This window comes from Gracilinanus agilis, unplaced genomic scaffold (assembly GCF_016433145.1).
Source record: "Gracilinanus agilis isolate LMUSP501 unplaced genomic scaffold, AgileGrace unplaced_scaffold33023, whole genome shotgun sequence".
Classification (NCBI taxonomy): Eukaryota; Metazoa; Chordata; class Mammalia; order Didelphimorphia; family Didelphidae; genus Gracilinanus; species Gracilinanus agilis.
Window position 1 is genome coordinate 1 of NW_025365828.1, and position 10,006 is coordinate 10,006.

Sequence of the window (10,006 nt, forward strand, 5' to 3'; positions counted from 1 at the left end):
TATATATATAATATATGTGTGTGTGTGTGATCCAAAAGATAGAGTATTGAGGGAGGACCATTTTTGTTTTACAAACTATGATTTTATGTTTATACAATCCACATTTGCATTTTTGCAACTCCTCTGTAGACTGATAGCTAATTTTGAGTTGCTGAAAACTTAAAATATCCAGAATCTTTCCATATAAACTATTGCCTCATCACATCTGTTCCATCTTTTGCCTTTGCAACTGATTTTTGAATTGAGGTACATGACAATAAACTATTTTCTGATCTCTCTTCCTTTCACTAGTGTATCAATTATCTATCAATTATTTGTGACATTCATAAATTGATAATTGTCTTATCTGTTCTTTCATCTAAAATGGTAAAATGACAGAAATGATGAAAACTATAAGGTCATGGACAAAGAGTCCTGTCATCCTCCTGAGAGATTTTCAACAAAATAGTGCATGGCAAGATAGTAAGTTTCCAATGTATATAGGTCCTCAGAAATAATATGATCGATTTTTGAGGATACAGCATAAGAAATTCATTCTTCCCGAAAGGGTCTAAACCTAGATACTTTAAACTTTGGGTTTCTAAGATTCTTTTAGGGGTTCAGAATAGTTCACATCTGAAATGGTATCAGAGGCTACTGGTTCAACTACAAACTTAGTCAGATTAATCTCTTTTTCAGTCAGACACCTACGTGGTAGAGTGTAATTTGACTTCAGATACTTAACTGTGTGATCCTGGGCGAGTCACTTAACCTCTGTTTACCGCAGTTTCCTCATTAGTAAAACAAAGCTAATAATTATACCTATTTCCCAGGGTTGTGAGAAGTAAATGAAATAATAGCTGTAAGTCACTTAGAATAGTGTCTAGGTATGTAGTAAAAGCTAAATTAATATTAGCTATTATTATTATCCTTTTCTACATACCTATGGACTCATCACCTTCCATTTACTTGAAGTCATATAGTGAAACTGAAACTACTACTACCCAAGTCACTCCATTCCCCACTGGGATAGCTGTATTTCTTAGATAATTTTTCCTTAGATAAGACATTGGGGACTGATGCAATCAATACAGTGCTTCTCTTCTTGATAGGGAGGAAGACTTTTCTGTATTCCCCAACCCATTATCCATGGAATCTAGCAATGGAGTTACTTGTCTAGAAGGAGACACTCTATCCATCAGTTCAAAAGGATTTAAGCTAGTTGACAGAACATCAATACACACATTCAAGATAGACAGAGATAGACACAAATATGGTCTCTTGGTGGAAGAAGCAGCTTTAAGGATTGTGACACCTGGGGGGAGGAAAAGAATACTAGATATGCATTCAGACAAGATGATTTCAGAAACAGCTAGAAAAACCTACATGCATTGATGCAGAGTGAAATAAGCAGAACAAGAAGATCATCGTATACAGACAAAGCAATATTATATGATGATCAACTGTGAAAAACTTACTATTTTCAGAAATGCAATGATTCTAGGACATGAGAGGGAAGGGAAGGAAGGAGAAAATTTGGATCTCATGATTTTAAAAAGTATATGTTGAAATGTATTATTATGTGTAATTGGGAAAGTAAAATTATCAAAGACAATTCTGAAAGACTTATAACAAAGAATTATGTCTACCTCCAGTAAAAGAACTGTTGGAGTTGGAAAACAGATCAAAGCATATTATTTTTAACTTTATTTGTGTTTTTATTTTGGAGTTTGGCTTTATGTGAATATTCTTTTACAAAATAAGCAATATGGAAGTATATTGCATGATTATGCATGTATAAGCCAGATGAAATTGTTTACCATCTCTCTCTGAGAGGGAGGAGGGAAAGGAATGAGGGAGAGAATGAATCTTATAATTCCAAAAACATATATTGAAAATTATTATTGGTAATTTGGAAAATAAAATATTAAAAAATAAGAAGATGAAAACACCAATCGTGGCTCATGGTCCCCTTTAAATATGTAGAAAGCTACATCCTTGGGGGATCCAACCAGCAACCTGAATATTGCATTTGAGAGAGACCCACAGGAAGTTCTATTGTCCTATCAGAAAAATGTCAGGGAATAAACATATTAAGCACTTAAAAATGTTTCTTGAGTTAAGTTGAATAAGCTCAAAATGAATTGAAACTGGTGATAGAAGTGGGAAACAATATATTTTTTAAATCTATTTGCTTTTTACTATTAGTTTGTGTTTATTTTTCACTTATATTAGAAGAAAGTGGGTTTGACAAAAATATTAAGACTGCTACTTGGGAGGATATGTGAAAATAAAAATGAATAATTGAGAAAAGGCAACACAACTTAACTTTTTAACTCTTATTCTATTTCTGTTTTCTCTACTAAGTAGAAGAAGGAAAAATAAAATATTAATGGGGAGGTAAATTTATATATAAGGGAGAAAATGGAAGAACAGTGAGCTTATCTTAATGAATACAAGACACCATCACTAGGGCTGAACAACCTATGTATAAACTAGCATGCTAAAAGAATTGACAAATATAATTGTTGACTGTATATTTTTTTTATCTTCTAAAAATTAATAGAGGACTGGAACAGGGAATTGCTACTATAGAAAAATAAAGTTGCTAATCTTCACATAGGTCAGATAGTGGATAAACTAAAGTATAAACTATTGATCCTGACATCAGTTTTTCCCTGTGTGGAAGAGATAGAAGACACATTTGGTGATAAAGTTAAATGCACAACTAGCTTTGAAGAGAAACAAATTATATGTCAGAAAATTATGGCAGGATAAGATCATACACTAAAAACAATGTTGGTATTTTAGTCTGGAGAACTGTGTTTGTGTCCCATCCCCAACACTCCCTATCTATGTGAAATAGCTGTTTGAACCTCTCTGCCTCAGTTTCCCAATTTGTCAAATAGGTATGCCCTGACTTGCTCTCTTTACCTCCCAGGAATATGATGAAAAAAGGGCCTTGTAAATCTTAAAGAGTTATACAAGTTTCAGCTTTTATTATTAGGCTTTGAAACCCCAAGCCAGCTATTTTCTGTATCTCCAACTCAGTTGAATTCAAAGAGAGGCATCAGTAATTTATAAGGAAGAGAAGACCTCTGGAGAGTTTGTTTTTCTGTTTGTGCAGCAGTCTGAGACCTGGGGGGAGGGAAGGTCATTTGATGTGTCAGAGGTATCATTCTCAGCCCTGTCAACCAGGGCCGCTCTGATGCTGGGGGCCAGGGTATTGTTAGCACTGCCTCAGAGCCCAGTGTCAGCCATCAACACCACTGCCAGGCAGGCAGACTGGCAGGCCCGACTGAGAATGACTCTGGTTCAGGTGGAAAGATTTCTAAGGAATCCCAACAGCCTGAAAACCATCAAACCAGGCTGGATGACTTGTTTGGAACTTTATCTTAAGTTAGAAATGAAAACGACATCTGAATAGACTTGTCACTGAAAGCAATAAACCTCTTGCTTCCCAGCTTATCTCTATGCTAATGGTATTTTGGATAATGTAGATAATGTCCCTCCAAGTTCCAAAGAAAACAGGAACCCAGCTCTCCTCCAGGCTTCAGGTCCTCTCTTTATTCTTTCCTGACACTCTTTTTGAAACTCTTTCCTTGAATTCCATTCATGAGCCCCTTAATTTGCAACTTGTATCCTTTGCAAAACTTACCATCCTTTTCCCTATTTTAATAAGAGAAAGCCTGATACAGTGGCAAAAACATGGGATTTTAGAATCTGAAGATCTAGTTTTGAATCCTGATGTATCTACCTCCAAGCCATATGACTGTGAGCTAAACATTTGGCTTTTGGACCTGAATTTATTTATTTATCTATTCATTCATTCATTCATTCATTCATTCATTCATCCATTCATTCATTAATCAATCTATTTATTAATTAATTTGTTTGTTTGTTTATTTATGTTTTTAGGGGAAATTTTTCCATGGTTACATGATTCATGTTCTTGCTCTTTCTCCCCTCAGCCCCCCATAGACAACACACATTTCCACTGGTTTATTCATGTGTCATTGATCAATACCTATTTCCATATAATTGATAATTGTTCTATGGTGGACCTTAATTTATTAATCTATAAAATAACTTAAAAAGGTTCCATTAAAATGAGTGATAATAGGAAGAATGTTGTTAATGTTTTATCCCTTCCTGGGTTTTGTAAAGGCATATTTGTAAAGAATAACTTTGTGAGTAATGCTTCGAGAACTTTGTAAATGGAAGCAAGATAACACAGTGGAGAGAGTGCTAGGTCTGAAGTCAGGAAGACTTATCTTCCTAAATTCAAATTTGGTGTTAGACACTTATTAGCTAGGACTCTGGACAAATCACTTAATCTTGTTTGCTTCAGGTTCCTAATCTGTAAAGTGAGCTGGAGAAGGGAATGGCAAACCATTTCAGTTTTTCTTTGCCAAAAAAAAATACAAATGGGGTCACAGTACAAGACTGAAAAATGACTGAACAACATGCAAATGAGAACTTTTATCAATATCCCACAAAAATATTAAACATGAGACTAAAAGAACTATGTCACATCCTTAGCCTCCTAATTTACTCTGCATTTATCAATAAGTCATGTACAACACTTGTTTGGTGTCAGCAAACCTTGGATTCAAGTCTAAACTCTAACATATTAGCAGCATAAAAATGGAAAAATCACTTTAATCTTTCCCAGATTTAGTTTCCTCATCTGAAAAGGGAAAATATTAGCTCTAGCTCTTGCATTTCAGGGTTTTTGTAAGATTCTAATGCCATAACAGAATACCTTCAGTGAGAGGGAGTCTTCTACCTTCTAGGACAATCCATTCCCACAATCAACTCTGAGATCTAATTGCTTCTCTTATTGTTTTACTATTTTTTCCTTTCTTAATATAAAGCTTCAATATTACTCTTTGCGAAAGTCATCTGTTGCTCCAAATTTTACATTTTATATTAAGCCAAAAAAATTATCTTCTCCTTTCACATGACAGCCTGCCTAGTACTTGAATAAAGTTAACATTTCTCCACAGTGAAGACATATCTTTTGGAGAGTAGTCCTTGGTCTTGTATATCTCTGTTAGTGTCTTTTACATCTTGAATATCAGAGTCCTATCAGAAATATTTAATAAAAATACTTTGGATCCAACTAAACCTTTGCTTATTATTCAGGTTTAATTGATTTTATAAACATACTTTCAGTTCCATGTAATTATAATAGTTTTTTAAATTTTTGAAAATTTTTATTGTTATGCAAAATGCATTTCCATATTAGTTATTTTTGTAAGAGCAAACTCATATATAAAACCATAAATATATAGATGTGAAAGACAACTCCAAAAGTTCTTTCTCTGAACATGGATAGCATTCCTGTCCTGTCTTTCAGGATTGTCCCAGATCATCGAATTGCTGAGAGTAGCCAAGTTTTCACAGATAATCATTATACAATATTATTGTTATTGTGTACAGTGTTCTCCCAGTTCTGCTTATTTTGCTCTGCATCATTTCCTACAGATCTTTCCAGTTTTTTCTAAAATCACCTTCCTTATTATTTCTTTTTTTGTCATAATATGAAGTTTATTACCCATGTCTCTGTGTATATTTTATAATACAGAGAAAGAGCCTCAATAATTTTTAGTGGTTTGTTTTAATGGGAAGTATTACTGGTAAGAAATAGTGGGAAGGGATGTTACTTGGCTTTATTTGCATCAAGATACAGACTTAGACATCTTTTAAAAATTCTTAGGAAAGTTAAAGTATGATTAGAAAAATTAACATAATTCAAGTGAATTTCACAGCACATACACCAGACTGTTTGGTTACACCTAAGGCAGACACCTTGTCAGTAGCCATCTCAACTCTGAACAGTTAAATACAACATAGCTGGGGTTGTGGGGCTTTATTAAATCGGCACAAACTGCTCCATCAAGAGATGGTGACACTACAAATGGAAGACCAAGCACTGGTTCTGAAAAAAAATAAACCTTGGCAGTTTCAGTTCCAACATTAGACCTTTTTTTGTCTTTGCTTGGGGGGTGGGGGATCAGCCCAGCCTGTGTGGCCTGATGTGCTGCAGCCCCCATGAGGAGTATTAAGCCTTTGCTGTAAACACTGGAGTCTCTACTGCCTCTCAGTTTGTCCTCCCACTGTGTTATGGGAGAAGGATCACAAGGTGGCAGGTAACTCAAGCAATTTAACACATGAAAGTCTAAAGACCACTCGACATGCACATCTGTGCGTGCTTTAATTTTTCTTGTCCTTGTTCCTTCTCAGTGGTTGCTGTGAGGTGGCCTGTAAGGCTTGGACCTGTGTGGCCTCAACAGCTGCTTTCCTCCAATTAAAAGCAATTTTCTCCTCCTCCAGTGGCTGTCGTTTTTCTTCCACCTCCCGCTTTTCTTCCTGGTGGGTCCTCTTTAAGAGCTCAGATTTCTCATGAGGCTCCTTCTCTTTCTCTTTCAGCTCCAACTCTGTCTCCTTCACCTTGTTCACAAGCATCTGCTCATCTCTTCTTCTTTCTTTGCAGCTCACGGAGGAACTCCTTCCTCCTGGCTTCATAGGTCTCCTGAAGACTCACAGGCTTGCCCTCTGCAGCTGTGTCCTGGAAGTCCATCTCTTCAAGCTTATGGCGCAGGTACAATTCATAGTGTTTGCTGTGTGTCTCTTCTCAGAGATCCTCCATGTTCACACGGATCAGCATCTCCAGGAGTTTCACAAAGTCAGTGACTCTCATTCTCCACTTGCACGACACCCCAGGGGCACTGCCGAGCTCAAACCAGTTTGCTCCCAACTTTTACTTCATCAGTACTGCCAACCACAGCAAAGGGAAGACGGGCGTTCAATGACAGCATTGATCTCTGCCACAGCTTCATCATCTGTTGGGAACTGATAGATCCGGACCCCGTTTGGATCCAGTTCACTCATGATCTTGCTTTTGAACTTGTGCATTTCACTCTTGGAAATTGCGTCAGCTTCGGCAATGATAGGGATAATAGGGATGATGTTCACCTGGCTGTCCAGCTTCTTCATGGTCACCAGGTCCAGTGACTTGAGGGAATGTCCAGTGGGTGTGATGAAATAGAGACAGACATGGATCCGCTTGTCATGATAGTCAAATAGAGAGCGCTGAATCTTCAGCTCTTCCTGAAGGTAGTTTTCAAACTGTGTATCAATGTAGGCAACTATAGGCTTGTAACTCTCATCCTTATTGATCTGGTCTCCAAAATCAACTGCATCCACAATGGTCAATTTAAGGTGCACATTGCTTTCCTGGAGATCATAAGTGCATGGCCGGAGGCATACACAGGTCTCCTAGTGTCTAGACTCTTCTGTCTCAAATATTTTGTTGAAGAGTGTGTTCATCAGTGTAGACTTTCCAATGCCTGTTTCTCCCACACAAAGGATGTTGAAGCTGAAGCCCTGAGATATGGACTTACTGACCAGGCTGTCAAAACCCACATGGCCTCTCAGATGGAGGATGAGCATCTCTTCTTTCCAAGTTCCCTCCAAGAGGCAGGTCAAGACAATGACTCGAGCCAAAGGTAATTCTTGAGGCCGATTTTATTCCTTGAGCTGACCTTCTTTTTGAAGCTGACTTTCTTCTTCGAGCTGACCTTCTTGAAGCTGATTTCCCTCTTGAAGTCAAACTCCTTGAAGCCAACTTCCTTCCTGGACTTGACTTCCTTCCTCCTTTATTATTTCTAATGACAAATAGTATTCCATCACCAAAATGTACCACAATTTGTTCAGTCTTTCCCCAGTTTATGAACTTCCCCTCAATTTCCAATTCTTCGCCACTACAAAAGAACTTCTATAAATATTTTTGTACACGTAGGTCCTTTCCCCTTTGGGATACAGACCCAGCAGTGGTATTACTGAATCAAAGGGTATATGCACAGTTGTATAGTCCTTTGGGCATAGTTCCAAATTGCCCCCCAGAAGGTTGGATCAGTTCACAATTCAATCAACAATGAATTAGTTTACCAATTTTGCCATATCCCCTCCGATGTTTACCACTTTCCCTTACTACCATATTGGCCAATTTGATTGGTGGGAGGTGGTACCACAGCCTTGTTTTAATTTATGTTTCTCTAATCAAGAATGATTTGGAACATTTCTTAATATGATTATTGATAGTTTTGATTTCTTCATCTGAAAATTGTTTGCTCATTTCCTTTGACCCTTTGTCTTGTGGGAAATTGCTTATATTCTTAACATTTTGACTTAGTTCTCCATAAATTTTAGAAATTATACATTAATCAGAGAAATGTGATGTAAAATTTTTCCAGGTTGGTGATTGCCTTCTAATTTGGTTATATTAGTTTTGCTTGTACAAAAGCTTTTAAATTTAATGTAACAAAAATATTCATTTTACACGTTATAATAATCTTTATCTCTTCTTTGGTCATAAAGTCTTCCCTTCTCCGAAGATCTTCCAGGTAAACCATTTTATGTTCCCCTAATTTAGTTATGGTATCACTCTTTATATCTAAATCATATATCCATTTTGATCTTATCTTAGTATATAGGTATTTGGTAAGATTCCTATTCTGCCTTTTTCCCCAAATAGTTTATAGAGTGATGGGATTACTTATTCTTTAAATGTGGACACCTTTGTCCTGGGGCTCTACCTTGAGCTTTGGTAGGTACTAGCTAGGTTTGGGCTCCCACAGGGCAGCACCCTAGGGACTCTCTTTGCTAGGGATCTGGGGGCCCAGCTCTTATTTTACACCAACAGGGAGTGCTGCACAGACTGCTTCAAACTGGGATTGAAGTCCTCACTTCAAGCTTGGGCTGGGATTCCTGGCCTTACTTTGGGCGAAGCCAGATCAGAGGAGCAGCACAGGCCACCTGGGGCTGGGATTTTAGATTTACTTACTTCAGCTTTGTTTGGAACTTTGGGGTGTGCATGGGGTTCCACTGCTGTTGCCTTAGGCAGAGTCTCAGAGTTGACTTAGAGCCAGGTTCAGAACCTGCAACAGTAGATGTGAGGTTGTTGTTGCTGTTGGCTTGCTCTTTAGTCCTTGTTATAGCCTCCTGTTGGCTGTGCTCCCTCTCACCCCAGTGGCACACATTCTCTCTGCCTACCTTTCAAGTTGTTCACTGAATGAAAGTTGTTTCACTACATCTCATTGTTGGTTTTTTCCACTCCTTTATTTATTTTGTGCCATTATTTTGAGGTTGATTGAAGAGGATTCTCATAGTGGTTTCAAGTTTCCCTATTTCTATTCCATCATATTGGCTCTGCCTCTCAATATTATTAAAAATGTCCTCATCACTATCCCTCATTTTGTTAAGATTTTTTATGATAGTCCTAAATGTGAAAGGAAACTGATCTAGCCTATCCATCACTGTAGAAGGAATTGTTGGAGTCTGTTAAACTCAATCTATACAACAGAGTTTATTGAAAACTTCACATGGATGACACTGTCCCTAAAGGATAGTGGAAGAACCAGGCAAGGAACACACATCTCTACATAGCATATCTATATTCCTTACGGTAATACTTTTATCTCACATAAAAATAACCTTACGGCAATTGGTCACTCTCTCCGAATCCAAATCAAGTGAAAATGTTGTGTATGTGTTCCAAAATAATTAGATAGGATTGAATAAGTTATTATTTAATGGTGTCTATTTTATAAAATCTGAAGGTTTGGGTTGAGTTCTTCAAGTTTACTTTACTATTTAGGATTCTTTGTTCTCTTAGACCAGTGATTCCCAAAGTGGGTGCTACTGCCGTCTGGTGGGTGCTGCAAAGATCCAGAGGAGAGGTGATGGCCAAAGGTGCATTTATCTTTCCTATTAATTGCTATTAAATTCTTTTAAAAATTTAATTTCCAGGGGGCTAAGTAATATTTTTTTCTGGAAAGGGGGTGGTAGACCAAAAAAGTTTGGGAACCACTGTCTTAGACATCTGGGATAACTTCAGGTGGACTACACATTAGTGGCATAAATTTTCCTTTCCTCCATATACATATATATTTCATATATATAATTCAACTTATATATCTTAATAATTATATATATATATGTATATGTATATATATATATA

General features: G+C 37.0%; 1 pseudogene; it reads right to left on the reverse strand.

Moving 5' to 3' along the window:
• Positions 1–6,197: 6,197 nt before the first annotated feature.
• Positions 6,198–7,329, reverse strand: LOC123254803 (annotated as a pseudogene).
• Positions 7,330–10,006: the final 2,677 nt, after the last annotated feature.